At 31.0% G+C, this 22,757-nt stretch overlaps 1 protein-coding gene across 4 annotated transcripts in view; it reads left to right on the top strand.

Moving 5' to 3' along the window:
* LOC142228023 (uncharacterized) overlaps nt 1-22,757 on the top strand; it is a 177,348-nt gene that overhangs the window by 148,056 nt on the left and 6,535 nt on the right. The window lies entirely within an intron of this gene.

A 22,757-nucleotide genomic window follows, 5' to 3' on the forward strand; every position in this document is an offset into this window, starting at 1 on the left:
TGATCTTTTTAATATGGACTAAATTACTTTTTGATTCTTATCAAAATCGAGTGATTTTGAAAATTTTCTATAGAAATAAAATTTTGACAAAATTTTCTATAGAAATAAAATTTTGAGAAAATTTTGTATAGAAATAAAATTTTGACAAAATTTTCTATAGAAATAAAATTTTGAGAAAATTTTCTATAGAAATAAAATTTTACAAAATTTTCTATAGAAATAAAATTTTGAGAAAATTTTCTATAGAAATAAAATTTTTGAGAAAATTTTGAGAAAATTTTGTATAGAAATGAAATTTTGAAAAAAAATTTTTATAGAAATAAAATTTGTAGAAAAATTTCTATAGAAATAAAATTTTTTGAAAAATTTCTATAGCAAAAAAAATTTAGAAAATTTTCTATAGAAATTTTGTATAGAAATGAGAAAATTTGAGAAAATTTTGTATAGAAATGAAATTTTGAGAAAGTTTTTTATAGAAATAAAATTTTTAAAAAAAATTTTATAGAAATAAAATTTTTAGAAAAATTTCGATAGAAATAAAATTTTTAGAAGAATTTCTATAGAAAAAAAATTTTAGAAAATTTTCTATAAAAAAAATTTAGAAAATTTTCTATATTATTATTATTATATATATTTATTACCCCCATTTTCATGAAGCTCCGTTAGTGCTACGTTAGCTAACGAAATTGTAAACTGTTGCCTCTATATCCCATATTCCAATTAGGAATTTAAATTTTCTATAAAAATACATTTAAATTTTCTATAAAATACATTTACATTTAAAAATTACCTTTTATCTTGGAAAAGTACTTTTTTTGCAGTGCATGTATGGCATACATTCATTCAGATACACAAATGTGACTGTCCAAACACATTCTCTAAAGTTTCAAGTAGCAACAAACAGTCAACAAGGAGGCTGGAGCAGAGTTAAAAGTGGCGACCAGTGGTCACCAAAAAACCGGCTAGACGCCTTTTCTAAATTAAAATCGGACAAAATGAAACTAAACCAAAAAAAAAATAATAACAAACAGTCCAATACTGAAGGAAATCAAAAGACGGAAATAACAACACAAAAGTTGAGTAATACAATCTCCAAACTCTCAAAGTTTATAGCATTTCAATATTGAAAACAAGTAAGAAAGTCTAAAGTCGGACGGGGCCGACTATATTATACCCTGCACCACTTTATAGATCTAAATTTTCGATACCATATCACATCCGTCAAATGTGTTGGGGCTACATATATAAAGGTTTATCCCAAATACATACATTTAAATATCACTCGATTTGGACAGAATTTGATAGACTTCTACAAAATCTATAGACTCAAAATTTAAGTCGGCTAATGCACTAGGGTGGAACACAATGTTAGTAAAAAAATATGGGTATAAATATGGGAAACATTTAAATCTGAAGCAATTTTATGGAAACTTCGCAAAAGTTTATTTATGATTTATCGCTCGATATATATGTATTACAAGTTTAGGAAAATTAGAATCATTTTTACAACTTTTCGACTAAGTAGTGGCGATTTTGCAAGGAAAATGTTACCAACATTGACCATTTTTGTCGAAATCATAAAAACATATATATGGAAGCTATATCTAAATCTGAACCGATTTCAACCAAATTTGGCACACATAGCTACAATGCTAATTCTACTCCCTGTGCAAAATTTCAACTAAATCGGAGCAAAAAATTGGCCTCTGTGGTCATTTGAGTGTAAATCGGGCGAAAGCTATATATAGGAGCTATATCTAAATCTGAACCGATTTCAACCAAATTTGACACGCGTAGCTATAATGCTAATTCTACTCCCTGTGCAAAATTTCAACTAAATCGGAGCAAAAAATTGGCCTCTGTGGGCAAATGAGTGTAAATCGGGCGAAAGCTATATATGGGAGCTATATCTAAATCTGAACCGATTTCAACCAAATTTGGCACGCATAGCTACAATGCTAATTCTACTCCCTGTGCAAAATTTCAACCAAATTGGTGTAAAACTCTGGCTTCTGGGACCGCATTAGTCCATATCGGGCGAAAGATATATATGGGAGCTATATCTAAATCTGAACCGATTTCAATAAAATTTGGCACACTTGACTATAGTAGTAATTGTTCTTCTTGTGCAAAATTTTAAGCACATTAGGTTAAAACTCTGGCTTCTGGGGCCATATAAGTCCATATCGGGCGAAATATATATATGGGAGCTATATCTAAATCTGAACCGATTTCTTCCAAAATCAATAGGGATCTATTCTGAGCCAAAACACATACTTGTGCCAAATTTGAAGTCGATTGGACTAAAACTGCGACCTAGACTTTGATTACAAAAATGTGTTCACGGACAGACGGACAGGCGGACAGACGGACATCGCTATATCGACTCAAGAGCCCACCCTGAGCATTTTTGCCAAAGACACCATGTGTCTATCTCGTCTCCTTCTGGGTGTTGCAAACATATGCACTAACTTATAATACCCTGTTCCACAGTGTGGAGCAGGGTATAAAAAAAAACAAATAAAATATTTTTTTTGTTTGGAAAAATCAAATATCTCTCATTCAGATATTGGATCCTCAGGATATCTGTTTGGTTGAAATAATCCTAATATTTTGCATAGCAATTTCAGGTATTATACTCATAATTAATACCATTCTTATTTAATTGTATATACTCATGGATTCAAAAGTGATTCCATTCACAATAGCACTCTTTACCGCAAGCATTGACACCCCATATATAACTTCCTGATATTTTTGTTTACCGAAAAAATCCAATCATTCATATGTGTGTTTCCATCAACTTTTATAGTTGATATTGTGGTTGGAATTCAAACAATTGTGCTTTGGAATTTAAACAACAAACGACTGACTGGACTCAAACTCTATAAATTCGAATCAATGCTTTCAAAAAATATTTTTTCATAAAATATTGATTTATGCAATGACAATGCCGACGAAGATGATGATGATGATGATACCGTTGCCTATGATGATGATGATGATGGACGATGACAATACACAATACCGTTTTGCATTCGATGCCACAGATTTAAGATATGTCACAACATTAATCGTCATTATTTTTGGGGCTATTCTTCTATTGTTGTATAGCTGGAGAATCTCAATTCATGCCTTGAGGTTATTCACGTAATTGAAATTGGAACGAATATTTCATAACAACGGGTTGCAGCATCCCAATTTTTACCTGTGGGTGCATGCATTACATCAGCAAATATCTTGCAATGAAGTTGAAGTTACAGAAGTAAATCAAGCCAATATATGGGACAAGAGGTCGATGCCATCATTAGCTGACCTAAAAACGACAACTCAGAAAATTGAGGATTTTTGGTAGTCGACGAAACCCAGCTCCGAAAATGTAGAAAAATGTCTTACCAGTTAATCGATTGTTTATCGAAAAATCGAGATCTACTTTATATGATATTTTTAATATGGACTAAATTACTTTTTGATTCTTGTGATTCTTCTTTTGAAAATTTTCTATAGAAATAAAATTTTGACAAAATTTTCTATACAAATAAAATTTTGAGAAAAAATTCTATAGAAATATAATTTTGACAAAATTTTCTATAGAAATAAAATTTTTATAGAAATAAAATTTTGACAAAATTTTCTATAGAAATAAGATGTTGACAAAATTTGCTATAGAAATAAAATTTTGACAAAATTTTCTATAGAAATAAAATTTTGACAAATTTTTCTATAGAAATAAAATATTGACAAAACTTTCTATAGAAATAAAATTTTTATAGAAATAAAATTTTTATAGAAATAAAATTTTGACAAAATTTTCTATAGAAATAAAATTTTGACAAAATTTTATATAGAAATAAAATTTTGACAAAATTTTCTATAGAAATAAAATTTTGACAAAATTTTCTATAGAAATAAAATATTGACAAAATTTTCTATAGAAATATAATTTTGACAAAATTTTCTATAGAAATATAATTTTGACAAAATTTTCTATAGAAATAAAGTTTTGACATAATTTTCTATAGAAATAAAATATTGACAAAATTTTCTATAGAAATATAATTTTGACAAAATTTTCTATAGAAATAAAATTTATAGCAAAATTTCTATAGAAATATAATTTTGACAAAATTTGCTATAGAAATAAAATTTTGACAAAATTTGCTATAGAAATAAAATTTTGACAAAATTTTCTATAGAAATAAACTATTGAAAAAATTTTCTATAGAAATAAAATTTTGACAAAATTTTCTATAGAAATAAAATGTTGACAAAAAATTTTTATATAGAAATAAAATGTTGACAAAATTTTCTATAGAAATAAAGTTTTGACATAATTTTCTACAGAAATAAAATTTTGACAAATTTTTCTGTACAAATAAAATTTTGACAAAATTTGCTATAGAAATAAAATTTTGACAAAATTTGCTATAGAAATAAAGTTTTGACATAATTTTCTATAGAAATAAAATTTTGAGCAAAATTTCTATAGAAATATAATTTTGACAAAATTTTCTATAGTAATAAAATTTGACAAAATTTTCTATAGAAATAAAATTTGTAGCAAAATTTCCATAGAAATAAAATTTTGACAAAATTTTCTATAGAAATAAAATTTTGAGCAAAATTTCTATAGAAATATAATTTTGACAAATTTTTCTATAGAAATAACATTTTAAGCAAGATTTCTATAGAAATATAATTTTGACATAATTTTCTATAGAATAAAATTTTGACAAATTTTTCTATAGAAATAAAATTTTGACAAAATTTGCTATAGAAATAAAATTTTGACAAAATTTTCTATAGAAATAAAATTTATAGCAAAATTTCTATAGAAATATAATTTTGACAAAATTTGTTATAGAAATAAAATTTTGACAAAATTTGCTATAGAAATAAAATTTTGACATAATTTTCTATAGAAATAAAATTTTGACAAAATTTTCTATAGAAATAAAATATTGACAAAATTTTCTATAGAAATAAAATTTCACAAAATTTTCTATAGAAATAAAATTTCACAAAATTTTCTATAGAAATAAAATTTCACAAAATTTTCTATAGAAATAAAATTTTGACAAAATTTTCTATAGAAATAAAGTTATGACATAATTTTCTATAGAAATAAAAATTTTGACAAATTTTTCTATACAAATAAAATTTTGACAAAATTTGCTATAGAAATAAAATTTTGACAAAATAGAAATAAAATTTTGACATAATTTTCTATAGAATAAAATGTTGACAAATTTTTCTATAGAAATAAAATTTTGACAAAATTTGCTATAGAAATAAAATTTTGACATAATTTTCTATAGAAATAAAATATTGACAAAATTTTCTATAGAAATATAATTTTGACAAAATTTTCTATAGAAATAAAATTTTGACAAAATTTGCTATAGAAATAAAATTTTGACAAAATTTTCTATAGAAATAAAATTTTTTATCAAAACAAATCACAACAAGTATATAAGTGAGTCGTGAGCAAAATCCAAAGTAACTCTCGTGAATGTACGTGAATGGGACTACAATAAATATGTCGTGCGTGAGAAATAAAATCGGTTCGTGAATGGGCGTGAATAAAACTCCTGCAAAATCACGCTCACGAAAATAATCAAGATTTAATTCACACTTGTATGTTAACTGAAATTAATTTAGCTCTCGAACTGTGTTCTATTTTTGAATTTTGTTACCTTTGCTGATTTCCTTTGGAAAATATCGTGAGTCTCGTTAATTTATCGTGAATCACATGAATTGTCGTAAATCGTGCGTGAACTTGAGTCTTTAAAAGTAGTTCGTGCGTGAGCGTGCGTGAGTACTGGTATTGGCTACCACACGTATCGTGGGTGAATAAATATTTTGCTTCATGAATGCGCGTGAGTGTGAGTGAAATTTCAGTCACGCGCACATCTCTATTTCATCCAACTTTCATGATCAGTGAGCCTTCTATACCCTCAAGGAGTGAAATCTGTCTATATGGAGGCCTTACCAAATGGAGCGATAACAATTAAATCCGTTACAATTTCGGGCAAATCGGATAAAAACTACTGTTTATATAAGCCCAAGGAGTTAAATCAGGAAATCAGTCTATATGGGTGCTATGCCAAAAATATGCACCGATACAGAAAATTCAGCACAGTTAAATGTGGTTCTGAAAAATCTACATAATTTAGACCTCAAATCGGTGGGCGGGTTTATAAGGGAGATATATCAAAATCTATAACGATACACAATTTATTCGGAACACCTATTTATGACCCCCAAAAAAACTCCAGATTTCAAATTTCAAGAAAATTGAATAAAAACTACGGTTTCTAGAAGTTCAAGAAGTAAAATCGGGAGATCGGGCTATATGGGGGCTATAGCAAACCATAGACCGATACACACCATATTCGGCACACCTTTTTGTGGTCGTCACATACCTTTAGATTTCTAGTAAAGTAAAATCGGGAGATCGGTCTATATGCGGGCCATTTTCGACACACCTATTTGTGGTTATAAAATACCTCTAGATTTGGAATTTTAGGCAAATCGGATAGAAAATACGGTTTCTAGAAGCCCACGACACAAAATCGGGGTGTCGGTTTATATGGGGGATATACCAAAACATGAACCGATACACCTCATTTTCGACACACCTATTTTTGGTCCTAAAATAACTTTAGATTTCCAATTTCAGGAAAATCGGATTGAAAATACGGTTTCTAGAAACCCAAAAAGTACAATTGGGAGATCGGACTATATGGGGGCTATCCAAGACATGAACCGATAGGCACCATTTTCGGCACACCTATTTTTATACCCTCCACCATAGGATGGGGGTATACTAACTTTGTCATTCCGTTTGTAACACATCGTAATATTTCTCTAAGACCCCATAAAGTATATATATTCTGGGTCGTGGTGAAATTCTGAGCCGATTTGAGCATGTCCGTCCGTCAGTCCGTCTGTTGAAATCACGCTATCTTCCGAATGAAACAAGCTATCGTTTTGAAACTTGGCACAAGTAGTTGTTATTGATGTAGGTCGGATGGTATTGCAAATGGGCCATATCGGTCCACTTGTACTTATAGCCCCCATATAAATGGACCCCCAAATTTGGCTTGCAGACCCTCTAAGAGAAGAAATTTGGTACATGGTGTTAGTTATGGTCTCTAACAATCATGCAAAAATTGGTCCACATCGGTCCATAATTATATATAGCCCCCATATAAACCGATCCTCGATTTGGCTTTCGGAGCCTCTAAGAGAAGCAAATTTCATCCGATCCGGCTGAAATTTGGTACATGGTGTTAGTATATGGTCTTTAATAACCATGCATAAATTGGTCCATATCGGTCCATAATTATATATAGCCCCCATATAAACCGATCCCCAGATTTGTCTTGCGTAGCATCTAAGGGAAGAAAATTTCATCCGATCCGGCTGAAATTTGGTACATGGTGTTAGTATATGGTATCTAACAACCATGCAAAAATTGGTCCACATGGGTTCATAATTATATATAGCCCCCATATAAACCGATCCCCAGATTTGACCTCCGGAGCCCCTTGGAAGACCAAAATTCATCTGATTCAGTTGATATTTGGTACGTGGTGTTAATATATGGCCTCAAACACCCATGCAAAAATTGGTCGAAATCGGTCCATAATTATATATAGCCCCCATATAAACCGGTCCCCAGATTTGGTTTTGGAGCCTCTTGGAGGAGCAAATTTCATCCGAGTCAGTTGAAATTTGGTACATTGTGATATATCTAGCCGTTAACAACCATGCCTAACTAGGTCCATATCGGTCTATAGTTATATATAGCCCTCGATCCCCAATCATACAAAAATTGATCCATATCAAGTTCATAATTGTATATAGCCCCCATATAAGCGACCCCCATATTTCAATTCTGGCTCTGTACCACGTATGGACTAACTCACAATTTAGAAAACGATGTTAATAAGTTTTAAGATACCACAACCCAAGTAATTCGATTATGGATGACAGTCTTTAGTACAAGCTTCTATGCAATCCATGGTGGAGGGTACATAAGATTCGGCCTGGCCGAACTTACGGCCGTATTTACTTGTTTTATATAGATTTATTTTTTTATAAAATACCAATATAGATTAATACCAGGATTTTACTTCTTAAACTCTGGAAACCTAATTATTTTTTTAATTTTTTTTTTTAATAAATACATATTCTGGAGATTGTTGTTATCTACCAATATTTTGATGTGGTCTCTATATAGTTTTGTGTCGTATTTTAATTTATTGGCCTGATATTAAAATGTAGAGTTCTTTACATCGCTAAAATGCTGAGATTTTTCGTCGAGTATCAAAATTTAAAATTAGGGTTCTTTAGGACATATAACATAAACACATATGGCAAAATAGAATACTTATATCGAACACTACACCTTAAAATTACATTTGGAATACTGTTAAAATGAGATTTAGGTACACTACCTGGAGTCGACTTCGGAGTCGGAGTCGAGGCTAATAAGAAATGCTGGAGTCGGAGCCGGAGTCGAGCAAAATTGGCTCGACTCCACAGCCCTGGCTATACCAAGACATGAACCGATAGGCACCATTTTCACACACTTTTTTTTGGTTCTAAAATACCTCTAGATTTGGAATTGTAGGCAAATCGGATAGAAAATACGGTTTCTAGAAGCCCAAGACTCCAAATCGAGGGGTCGGTTTATATGGAGGCTATACCAAAGCATGGACCGATACTCACCATTTTTGACACACATCTTTCTGGTCCCAAAAAACCACTAGATTTCCAATTTTAAGCACCCCGTCACCATTCTATGGTGGTGGTTATAACAATAAATGCACATTAAATAAAATAAGAAAAATATATAAAAATAATTTAAGAAGAATTAAATTATATTATATTAAAATAAATCAAACAAAATAAAATTAAATTATAGGCAATAAAATTATGTTAAATTAAGTATTCCTTCGATATCTTTTTAATTTCAATGTATTGGTAAGATTGTGTTATTTGGTTTTTGTTTCTATATCCAAAAAATATTCGCCAATTCTAGACAATTAATCAATTTCTTGTGGTGAGATCAGAGTTAAGTATTTGCTAGATTTTTCAATTCAATTTTCGACTTGCTCGTGGGAGCAAATAATAGCTTCCAAATAATTGCTATGCTCTTCAATTGTTGAAATCCTCCTATAATTACACATGAGAGTTCTTTATACATCAAAAAAAAAACTTTACTTATCATAATTATCTCCAACATCAGTTGGGTAGTGTGGATTATTGCAAGCTAAACATCAATTCGTAATAAAAAAAAAAACAACCAGCCAAAAACTACGCATTAAAAGTGAAGAAAAGAACTTCTATTGTTTGCCAATATGAAATTTGAGTATATACGAATAACAATTTCCTGAAATAAAAATATTTCAACAATGGACACGTTGAATGGACAGACATAATATAATATCAGATAGAGTACGCATATCATGTGCATAGTCGCAGCAAACACCACCGACACATGAGTTGCCTCCATAATAGACCATTTAACTCCGTTAGATGGCAATGACTATGAACATCGTCTACCCAAATTGTGGAAATCTATTGTATAGCCCAGCTTGCAGATTGGATGCGATGTCAAGCTATTGAAAGGCATTTTACGTTTAGTTTAATTTTTTTTTTTGTTGAGTATACATTATTCATGGTGCAACACCTATATGTTCCACCATATGATTTTATTTCTATGAATATTTGAGCGTATATACTGAAGTATGGATGTCTTTTTATGCAAACATATATTAATTTAATAAATTTAGAGGTATAAGAAAAACTTTGAATTAAAAAGTTTGAAAAGAATTCAAATTAAATACAACAAAATTACGTTGAAATATGTTGAAGCATATGGGCTTGGTAAATTTTAATTATAATCTGACCGCATAGTGTAATAAAAACTTTATCTAATAAAGAAGACACAATCTTCAAATTTTTAGACAATAAATTTTAAGAGTCGAAACCCCAATGATCTTTACATAGCCATAATCTGATATAACCTTCTCCTTTTATGAAACCTCTTTCATTTTTGTACCAAATATTGGTCCTTTCACGGCCCTTTCCAAATAATCCTTTGAAAAAATTTATTAAATTTTAAACTCGACCTTAGGATTACAGTGTATGTGCCGGATTACGGATAGTATAGTCACTTTTAAACTCCAAATATAAATCTCTAAATACGTTTTCATGAGTAAATTGCATATTTTTTTTATAATTTACATGTACTCGCCTAAAAGTATGCAACTATTTCTGTTGTAATCTTTATCTTTTATGCATACGCACAAACAATTTTTTTATACCCTCCACCATAGGATGGGGGTATATTAACTTTGTCATTCCGTTTGTAACACATCGAAATATTGCTCTAAGACCCCATAAAGTATATATATTCTGGGTCGTGGTGAAATTCTGAGTCGATCTGAGCACGTCCGTCCGTCCGTCTGTTGAAATCACGCTAACTTCCGAACGAAACAAGCTATCGACTTGAAACTTGGCACAAGTAGTTGTTATTGATGTAGGTCCAATGGTATTGCAAATGGGCCATATCGGTCCACTTTTACCTATAGCCCCCATATAAACGGACCCCCAAATTTGGCTTGCCGATCCTCTAAGAGAAGCAAATTTCATCCTATCCGGCAGAAATTTTGTACATGTTGTTAGTATATGGTCTCTAACATCCATGCAAAAATTGGTCCACATCGGTCCATAATTATATATAGTCCCCATATAAACCGATCCCCCGATTTGACCTCCGGAGCCTCGTGGGAGAGCAAAATTCAACCGATTCGGTTGAAATTTGGTACGTGGTGTTAATATATGGTCTCAAACACCCATCAAAAATTGGTCGAAATCAGTCCATAATTATATATAGTCCCCATGTAAACCTATCCCCAGATTTGACCTCCGGAGCCCCTTGGAAGAGCAAAATTCATCCGATTCGGTTGAAATTTGATACGTGATGTTAGTATATGATATTTAACTACCATGCCAAAAGTGGTCCATATCAGTCCATAATCATATATAGCCCCACTGTAAAACGATCCCGAGATTTGGTTTTGTAGCCACTTGGAGGAGCAAATTTCATCCGAGTCAGTTGAAATTTGGTACATTGTGCTAACAACCATGCCTAACTAGGTCCATATCGGTCTATACTTATATATAGCCCTCAGATAAAAAAATGATCCCCAATCACACAATAATTGGTCCATATCAAGTTGATAATTGAATATAGCCCACATATAAGCGACCCCCATATTTCAATTCTGGCTCTCTACGTACCGTGCAAAAGTCCATATCGATTCGTAATTATTTGTAGACTTACCTATACATACCTTTTTTGTCTAATATATACCACGTATGGACTAACTCACAATTTAGAAAACGATGTTAAGAAGTTTTAAGATACCACAACCCAATTAATTCGATTGTGGATGACAGTCTTTCGTAGAAGTCTCTACGCAATCCATGGTGAAGGGTACATATGATTCGGCCTGGCCGAACTTACGGCCGTATATACTTGTTTCTGATTCAATCAATTAATTGATCCAATTAATTTTTAAATTGAAATGTCTTCAATAACAGCAATGATAGTATCAATTAAAATTTTATTGAAAGTCCAAAAATTATTTGATCCAAATTAAAAATTTATTGATATTATAAATTTTTATGATTGATTTTTGTTTCAATTAAAAAATTTGTCGAATCAATTAAATTTTTAATTGAATATTTTTTAAAACTCAACAAGTGAGTAAAGTAGAAAGTCGGGCGGAGCCGACTACTGAATTAGTAAACATTGTTTGTGGGGTATCAATGGTACAGATTTGGGGAAACCCCCGCATTTCCATATTTAAGAATGGGTACATGGTTATGGGAGTTTTATCACAATCTGAAAAGAAATGTCCGATACTAGGGGAGCTATAGTTGATTCTGAACCTACAGAGTTAGTATGCCACTAATATTGAGTCCTGTATTAAAAAAGAGAAAATCGCTCAATTAGTGTGGTAATAAATCCAAATTTCCGAAAATAGGGCAATAGATTTATGTAAGAGCTACATATAAGTCTAAATATATCGGCTAATACATGTACATTTGAAATTTGAGCAACATTGGTTAAATTTGGGGAAAATCGGGCGCTACATATATATGGGAGCTACATCTACATCTGAACCGATTTGGATGATATTTTGCACATGTAGTCAGTACTATAGAACATTAGAGTAAGCCAAATTTGAGTGAGATCGGTTGATAAATAAGGCTTTTATGGCCAAATTTGTGAAAATCGGGCGATACATATATATGGGAGCTATAGCCAAATGTGAACCGATTTCGATGAAATTTGGCACACTTAAAGGGTGGTCAATTGGATTACTTTGTGGCAATTTTGACGCCGATCGATCAGTAACTGAACGAAATCTGACCCCATTTGTTGAAATCGGGCGATACATATAAATGGGAGCTATATCTAAATTTGATCCGATTTCTTCCAAATTCAATAGCGCTCGTCTCTGTACTTGGTTAATAATTGCGACCGGAATCCTGTGAACAACAAATACATGGACGGACGGACAGACGGACCCCAAGCGCTAGATCGACTCAGGATGTGATTCTGAGTCGATCGGTATATATTTTATGGGGTCTAAAATCAATATTTCTGGTAGGCACATTTTTTGGCAGATCAAACTTATTATACCCTGACCACTATGTGGTTTGGGGTATAATAAGACTTTAATTGGAAAAATTTTCGTGAAGAAAAAAACATTTTTGAATTTCTTCAAAAATTTCAAATTTTATCGCCAAAATTCAATTTTTTGTTACAAAATTTTTATTTTTACATAAAAAAATAATTTGTGACCCAAAACCATAGTTCATCTCGTTTATATCAAACATTGTTTTTGTCTGACTATAAGTTTTTAATAAGACACATTTTGAAGTTTCATAGTAAAAATTTAATATAGTAGTATGTAATGTCGAACATCTTTAAGGAATTTTCAGAAAATTTTTGAAATATATATAAAAATATATGTAAACAAAAACCTTTGGTGTTCGGTCGAAGCAGGAATTAAACTCACGACCGTTTGTATGCAAGGCGGGCATTCTAACCATTGCTCCACAGTGGCCAACTAATTGTATGTTTCTGTTAAATAAAGTATCTTTACATCGGTTCATGGGCGCCCAAAACTATGCTATATAAATATAACTATTTGACAATTTGCGTTGCTTGTGAGTTAATGGCTATAGCGATAATTGTCTGTTGATGGCAATAACAGCAACGTTGCCCAGTGGTTGGTGCGTTGGCTTACAAACTTTGTGGTCCACGGTTCGATTCTCCGTCCAGGCGAAAAGTAAAATTAAAAAAATATATATAAAATAATTTCTTCTACATTGTTTGTATTACAGCTAAGAAGTAAAAAAAAAACTCGTGGAAGTGAGTGAAGATCCAATTAACCCGGAAGTTTTTTAGGTTAGTCTTTATGAAAAGAATCACAAAAGGTATATACGTTTCTTCCTTACAGCGAAAAGTAAATGGGAAACGATATTTGTTTGTCAAAATTTCGTTTGGGATGAAAAAATTATTTTTTTTTCGTGTACTAACTTTGTCATTTAGTTTCATCGAAATATTGGTTTCAGATCCCATAAAGTGGGATCTGATCGTTGGATCAAAAACTATTTTTTTTCTGTGTATGAAAATACTTCTTTCATATATAGTTGCATACTTTCGGGGTTTGCATTTGTTCTCTTAAAATTACTGTCATATGAGAACAGAGAAAAATGGTCCGAAATTGAAATTGAATTCGTTAAGTATTGAACTTGTAAACTCGATTACTTAGCAAGTCTCCAACCATATTCATAATCTTTGTTGTTGGCCACTTCTGTCGTTATATGAAATACTCTAATACAATTTGTAGTCAATAAAAAAATTAATAATTTAATGTATGTAAAAAAATGTATGAAATCATTGTAATCCTCTTAGTTAAAGAAAATTAAAAAAAAAATTAATCTGCAATCATTACAGCATTGATTTTGCGAATATTGATTGGCGTAATCTTATAAACTATATTTTACTCTTAACACTTTCGCTCTTATCCTTTATAAATATAAAATCCATTATAATGCATAAACAAATTACCATGACAGACAGACAGACAGGCAAAAGCATAAGGATGGACCAGCTAACTTCTTGAAGGAATTGGAGAACAGTAAAAATAACTTTCATAGCAATTCTGTTTACGAGATGTACTTAAAAGTAGAAGAAGTAGAGTAGTAACATAAAAAGCTATCATCTGCCATCGTTTCCATTATGTTATCGTATTACCCAGAAACTGTCTGTTCACAACAACATAGAAGTATGAATTATTTCCGTCTGTCCTTTTTTCCAATATGTCTGTTTTGCTCCTCGCCAGAATACCTTTTTTTCAAATATAATGAAAATTATGGTTTCTTTTATGTTTTGATGGTCTTCTACTTCAAACCATCCACCAACAATTGAAACTCCAGATTTTGCATCATAGCGAAACGATGAGGACGAGCTGAGCTACATCAGCAGTTTAGAAAAAGCACGGAAATAGAATGTAAATAAAAAAATCTCCAGAAACCTGAAAACAAGTTTCCATTACGATAATAAGATGTAAGTGTAAAAAGGGAAGGAGGATGTTGTACTTGTAAGAAGTATATTATAAAGCAAATTAAATGAGAACCTTTCAATTTTATACAGGCAATTCCATGGGTTTGTTTTCTGTAAAAAATTTTTTTTTGTATTTCTATAGAAAATTTCTCAAAATTTTATTTTTATGGAAATTTTTGTCAAAATTTTATTTCTATAGAAAATTTGGTAAAAATTTCATTCTATGGAAAATATTGTCAAATTTTTATTTCTATAGTAAATGTTCGCAAAATTTTATTTCCATAGAAAATTTTGTCAAAATTTTATTTCTATAGAGAATTTTGTCAAACTTTGATTTCTGTAGAAACTTTTGTCAAAATTTTATTTCTATAGAAAATTTTGTTAAATTTGTATTTCTATAGAAACTTGTAAAAATTTTGTCAAAATTTTATTTCTATAGAAAATTTTGCCAAACTTAAATTTCTTAGAAAATTTAGCAACAATTTATTCCTATAGAAAATTTTCTCATAATTTTATATCTATAGAAAATTTTGTCAAAATTTTATTTCTATAGAAAATTTTGTCAAAATTTTATTTCTATAGAAAATTTTGTCAAAGTTTTATTTCCAAGAAAATTTTGTCAAAATTTACTTTCCATAGAAAATTTTGTCAAAATTTTATTTCTATAGAAAATTTTGTCAAAATTTTATTTCTATAGAAAATTTTATCAAAGTTTTATTTCTATAGGAAATTTTGTAAAATTTTTATTTCTATGGGAAATTTTGTCAAAATTTTATTTCTATAGAAAATTTTGTCAAAATTTTATTACTATAGAAAATTTTGTCACAATTTTATTTCTATACAAAATTTTGTCAAAATGTTTATTTTTAAAATATTTAATTTTTTTTTGTATTTCTATAGAAAATTTTGTCAAAATTTTATTTCTATAGAAAATTTTATCACAATTTGATTTCTATAGAAACTTTTTGCAAAATGTTATTTCTATAGAAAATTTTGTCAAAATTTTATTTTTATAGAAAATTTTGTCACAATTTTATTTCTATACAAAATTTTGTCAAAATGTTTATTTCTATAGAAAATTTTGTCAACATTTTATTTCTATAGAAAATTTTATCAAAAAAATTTTTTTTCTATAGAAAATTTTATCAAAATTTTATTTCTATTGGAAATTTTGTCAATATTTTATTTCTATAGAAAATTTTGTTATTTACATAGAAAATTTTGTCAAAATTTAATTTCCATAGAAAATTATGTCAAAATTTTATTTCTATAGAAAATTTTGTCAAAATTTTATTTCTATAGAAAATTTTATCAAATATTTATTTCTATAGAGAATTTTATCAAAATTTAATTTCATAAACTTGTTTTTATTGTATTCGACCTGTATTTGATTTTTCAAATTAATGAATTGTTGATTGAAACGAGCTCGAGGTCTGTATTTTTTAATTTATTTTTTTATTCAATATTTCGTCTTTTCATTGAAAGACTTCATCGGGAAAATTATTCTGAGAGTACAAAATTAATTTTCCCGATAAAGTCTTTCAATGAAAAGACGAAATATTGAATAAAAAAATAAATTAAAAAATACAGACCTCGAGCTCGTTTCAATCAACAATTCATTAATTGGAAAAATTTAATTTCTATAGTAAATTTGGTCAAAATTTTTATTTCTATAGAAAATTTTGTTAAAATTTTATTTCCATAGAAAATTTTGTCAAAATTTTATTTCTATAGAAAATTTTGTCAAAATTTTATTTCTATAGAAAATTTTACCAAATTTTTTTTTCTATAGAAAATTTTATCAAAATTTTATTTCTATAGAAACTTTTTGCAAAATGTTATTTCTATAGAAAATTTTGTCAAAGTTTTATTTTTATAGAAAATTTTGTCACAATTTTATTTCTATGGGAAATTTTGTCAAAATTTTATTTCTATAGAAAATTTTGTTAAAATTTTATTTACATAGAAAATTTTGTCAAAATTTTATTTTATTTCTATACAAAATTTTGTCAAAATGTTTATTTTTAAAATATTTAATTTTTTTGTATTTCTATAGAAAATTTTGTCAAAATTTTATTTCTATAGAAAATTTTATCACAATTTGATTTCTATAGAGAATTTTGTCAAAATTTTATTTCTATAGAAAATTTTATCAAATATTTATTCCTATAGAAAATTTTATCAAAATTTTATTTCTAAAGGAAATTTTGTCCAAATTTTATTTCTATGGGAAATTTTGTCAAAATTTTATTTCTATAGAAAATTTTGTCAAAATTTAATCACTATAGAAAATTTTGTCACAATTTTATTTCCATAGAAAATTTTGTCAAAATTTTATTTCTATCGAAAAATTTGTCAGATTTTTATCGAAAATTTTGTCAAAATTTTATTTCTATAGAAAATTTTTTCAAAATTTTCCTCTGTTGGTTAAGCTACACTTGTAGTTTAGTCAATGCATGGCTTTAAGCTGAGATCAAAAACAACAATAACGATTGAAGAGAAGCCAACAATAACAAACAAAACGAATGAAGATAGTGGAATCACGCTCAAAAACAAACCCAGCTAAATACATTCAAATCGATGATTTGAGTTTGGCAAAGGAAAAGAGATATGCTGGCAAATTTGTTTAGGCAGTAGCCGACTATCAAACCCTTTTTCGGGAGGTTCAAGTGTAGTTCACTTCGGGTTGAGTGAATTACCCGAATTTATTCTGATAATTGGTTGATAGTTTTACTGCAAGTAGAGGATGCTGATGAGGAATGTGGTAATTCCGAAACAGCTGTACATCCAACCATCTTGCAGTCTATAGGGTTTTGCCCAAATAAATTTGACAAGCATACTTTTCCTCTGTTGGTTAAGCTACACTTGTAGTTTAGTCAATGCATGACTTTAAGCTGAGATCAAAAACAACACTAACGATTGAAGAGAAGCCAACAATAACAAACAAAACGAATCAAAATTTTATTTCTATACAAAATTTTGTCAAAATTTTATATCTATACAAAATTTTGCCAAAGATTTATTTCTATAGAAAATTTTGTCAAAATTTTATTTTTATAGAAAATTTTGTCACGATTTTATTTCTATACAAAATTTTGTCAAAATGATTATTTCTATAGAAAATTTTGTCAAAATTTTATTTCTATAGAAAATTTTATCAAAATTTGATTTCTATAGAAAATTTGGTCAAAATTTTATTTCTATCGAAAATTTTATCAAAATTTGATTTCTATAGAAAATGTTGTCAAAATTTTATTTCTATAGAAAATTTGGTCAAAATTTTATTTCTATCGAAAATTTTATCAAAATTTGATTTCTATAGAAAATGTTGTCAAAATTTTATTTCTATAGAAAATTTTGTCAAAATTTTATTTCTATAGAAAATTTTATCAAAATTTTTTTTCTATAGAAAATTTTATCAAAATTTTATTTCTAAAGGAAATTTTGTCAAAATTTTATTTCTATAGAAAATTTTGTCAACATATCATTTCTATGGAAAATTTTGTAAAAATTTTATTTCTATAGAAAATTTTGTCAAAATTTTATTTCTATAGAAAATTTTGTCAAAATTTTATTTCTATAGAAAATTTTGTCAAAATTTCATTTCTGTGGAAAATTTTGTAAAAATGTTATTTCTATAGAAAATTTTGTCAAATTTTTATGTCTATTTTTCTAGATTCAGACTAGATTCAGAGTGACTGTTATCATAACCACTTATGTTGAGACACACAAACATTTGGGCTATACCTAAAAATGGTCCCATCTTGCTCATCCGACCTACATCAATAGCAACTGCTTGAACCAAGTTTCATGTCGATAGCTTGTTTCGTTCGGAAGTTAGCTTTTCGAAAAACGGACGGACGGATGGACTCAGAACTTCACCACGGTCTAAGAGCAATATTTCAATGTGGGGCAATGACAATGTTAGTATACCCCAATCCTATGTTGAAGTGTATCAAAACTAATATAAGTGCATTTACTTTAAAAAAGTTGTCACTTTTTGTGGAACTTTTTAACATTAAGTGCGAATGACACATTTTGTGCCACTTTTTAGAAATTTTAACGGCAATACTGATTAGGGATCATCTGGCCCCTATTTTCATCCAGACCGCCCTCACAGAAATTTCCATGACTTCGACAAATTATTGTCAAAATTCAGCGGTTTTTGAATTTTTGCCAATGATTTTGCCCCCTTAAGCCTTTGGATCGCCAAAATGGAATACTCGACTAGAAATGCAAACCTCTCCTATCATCCCAAAGAAATCTTATGAACAATGATCATTATAATATTCTCTAGCTAATCTTAAAATCTCTTGCTTCCTACATTGCCACACACTCCTGATGAGGATGGATCACGAGATTGCATCTGTAAAATTAGGAGATTCTATTAACCTTTGCTCAACATACTTTCCAAGCATTCATATTTTCATGCATTTGATTTTTTTTTATTGGAAATGGTGGTCCAGAATCCAGTTTTTACACAAAAACCAAACCAGTAACTATGACCGGGCCATGTTAGCCCATACAGTCAGCCACATTTTACCGTTAACGGCATTAACATTCATGATCATTGGCTTGGGTTATTACTTGTATTCCATGAAAAATGTTTGCAAATAACCCAAAAGCGGCAATAACGCAAATAAGCACAGCACAGCTCCAGCGGCAAACATCATCGGTGATATATGGGAGCGACCAATAACGCAGGCATCGATATCTAACGGTGGCAGAATAACCAAGCAACACTTTAACGGCCAACCAAGCAGGCTGGCTGCCAATACACAGCAGCACCCAAAGTTGGGTCCATCTCGTAAGCATCTCTCCGTCCATGGAGCCCAGGGGTGAGAAATGAAATCTAAGCCATAAGAAAAACCAGTTAATACATGAACCAGTGAACCAACTGTCCGTCATTTGAAAGCCATCAAGTCAATTGTTTCCTGGCCTTTAGAATCAATTTCGCGATGAAAATTCAAGTTTTGTTTTTCTTTCTATGCTTTTACTGCATATCACCATTCCACTCTCCATCGCCTTGTGTTAAGACAATGGGTAATTGGCATTAGAAGAAAAAAAGCAACAGATTGAGATTACTCTTAGCCACAAAATGTAAAAGTAAAAATAGAATATGGTTAAATGGAAACGATGCATTCCTTAATTATTATAACTCTCACCAATGCCATAGAAATGAAATCGTTAAATAATGGAAGAAGTCTAAAAAACGGCCAAGAACATCAATAGGGCTGTTTCTTTTCGCACTGGATGCAACATTTGTATGGGCTATCCAGAACATCGTTGCACTGGTGTTCTATCCAGAACATCTCATCAATGCACGTCGCGCCGGTGTTGCCAGATTGTATTTTGATAAAGAGACGCTTCTGCGATTCACAATAGCAATTTATTGTGACTAATTTATCGAAAAACATGAAATTCAAAGTAGTAAAGTGTCATAAATAACCGCAGCAGTAAATATTTATTACTATTTGAGCATTTCATACATTAACGGCCATTTTCATGTACCTCCGTTAGGCTTTAACTGCCAGTTAACAGAAAATAAAGTGTCAATATCTTCTCTCCGGTTAACTTTAACTGAAAAAAAAATCAGCAGCTAATGTCTTAACTGACATAGGGTATATTTAGCCAAGGTGACAGATATGTCCAAAGTGCGGTTTAAAATTTCGTTAGCTAACGTAGCACCAACGGAGCTTCATGAAAATGTGGGGTAATAATGCAAGATTTAACTTCATTGTTGTGATTGTTTTTAAACAGTTGATTACAGTGTTGCATATTTTTGGAGATGTCCTGGATAAACGAGTACTCTGTTTTCTTTTAGTCCTGTATGGTTTAGGGTATCCAGTGCTAAAAGAAAACAGCCCTAATATTTAAATTTATTCAAGATTAAATCATTCTTACACTGTACCTCACTCCCTTCCAGAGGGAGCTCTCATCAATCATGCATCTACGATATCATAACTAAAGGATCGGCCTTGCGGGCTTCCGCTTACTGCAGAGTTTCAGATAATCATTCCCTTCCTCCATTGCAGTTTTGTGCAGAGGGAAAAATTAAAGAGACGGCAGCACCCGCAGAGTTTCAGATGATCATTTCTCCCTACCATTGAAGTTTTGAAAAATTAACACATTTAAGTGAAGAAGAGAAACTACTACCTAAAAAGACGCGATCGGTGCTATCTCAGCTGCGATCAGATATCCGCTTGTACCCAAAGACTTTCCTCTCTTGTCAAAACCAAGAAATTCTGAATCCGAAAAGTGACCAATCGCCTCACATCACAGTCCAGTAGTCCACAACAGACCTGAGACCAATTTGTCTTTTTCTGGTTACATCTAAAATTGGACAGATTTGACTTCCAAAGCCATATCTTCTCAATCGTGCCCCTACGATATGAAAGATGAGGCGTCCTTGCGGACTTCGCACACAGAAGAGTTTCATATGATTATTCCTTCGTACAAGTTCAGATTTGTACTAGGGGGGAATTAACATCTGTTAATGAAGAAGATAGAATACTATCTAGGGGGACCAATTTAATACTCTCTCAGCTGCGGTCAGGTATCCATTAGTATCCAAAAACTAACAACTTTTTCGCCAGACCAACAAATTCTGAACGTGTGTTCGAAATGTGGGCACTCGGCTCACATCGCCTGCCCAGAAGGAAGGAAACCCAGCATACCTGTGCCCAATTTGTTCTGCTTGGAAGAGTTTCAGATGATCATTCCTTCCCACCAGTTCAGATTCGTACTGAGGAGAAAATTAACGCCTGTTAGTGAAGAAGATAGACTACTACCAAAAGAGACCAATGCGAGACTCTCTCAGATGCGGTCAGGTATCAACTGGCTTCCAAAAACTTATCTCTCTCGCAGAACCCAGTCGGAAATCCAAAAGACCTACGACCAGTTTGACCGTCACTGGATGGACAGCTTTGATTTACAGAGTAGATTCTCCTCAATTACGTACCTCCGTTCAATCCGTTTTAGATGATCATTCCTTCTACCAGTTCAGTTTCGCATTGAAGGGAAAATTAATACTTGTTAGTGAAGAAGATAGATAGCTAGGGAGACCAGTGCGAAACTCTCTCAGATGCGGTCCGGTATCAACTGGTCCCTGAAAATGTATATCTCTTGGAGAACCCAGTCGGAAACCCAAAAGATCTACGACCAATTTGACTGTCACTGAATGGACAGCTTTGATTTACAGAGTAATTTCTCCTCAATTACGTACCTCCGTTCTTTCCGTTTTAGATGATCATTCTTTCTACCAGTTCAGTTTCGCATTGAAGGGAAAATTAATATCTGTTCGTGAAGAAGATAATCTACCACCTAGAGAGACCAGTTCGGTATCTCAGCTGCGCTCAGGTATCAACTGGTTCCTAAAAACTTATCTGTCTCGTAGAACCCACTAATTCCGAATGTTTGTGAATGTTGCCATTTGCCTTACATCGCCACCCCGGAAGGCCCCGTCATGTGCCCGGAAACCTTACAGATCTGACATTAAAGTGTCTGTATGCGGTTGCAGATACATATAGACAATCAATCGGATTATAGAGGTCCAACTGGAGCCCCAATCCAGCAGATTTCTGGGTTATTTGGTATTGATCCCAAGATTATGGTCCATGGTTTGAAGTTTGACTACAGTCAGGTATCACATGAGTTTGCTCTCCAGTCAACTATTCTCGCTATCACGAAGACTAGGTTCTCTGCTTGAAAGTTCCTAGGAACTTACTTTTCAGAGTAGGTCTTCCTTCGTCCTAGATCTGTCTCTCAAATCCTTAAAATGGCTCGACTGCTATCCTAAAGGCTATATTTAGACCAACAACTATATTATAGAGATCCAAGGGATCCTCAATCCAACAGATCGATAGAAAACAATTTGCTGATTAATCTCATGTTGGCCTCAAGATTATGGTCCATGGTTTGAAGCTTGACTACAATCAGGTATCGTAGTAGTTTACTCTCAAGTCCCTGAATAAGATCGCTATCCTGAAGGCCAGGTTCTTTGCCTAAAAGTCCTTAAGACCTTCATTTTCAGAGTAGTACTTCCTTCACCTTCGATCCGCCGAATCTTCTAGGGCAGAGATGTTTCTGAGCCAGA

This window comes from Haematobia irritans, chromosome 3 (assembly GCF_050003625.1).
Source record: "Haematobia irritans isolate KBUSLIRL chromosome 3, ASM5000362v1, whole genome shotgun sequence".
Taxonomy (NCBI): Eukaryota; Metazoa; Arthropoda; class Insecta; order Diptera; family Muscidae; genus Haematobia; species Haematobia irritans.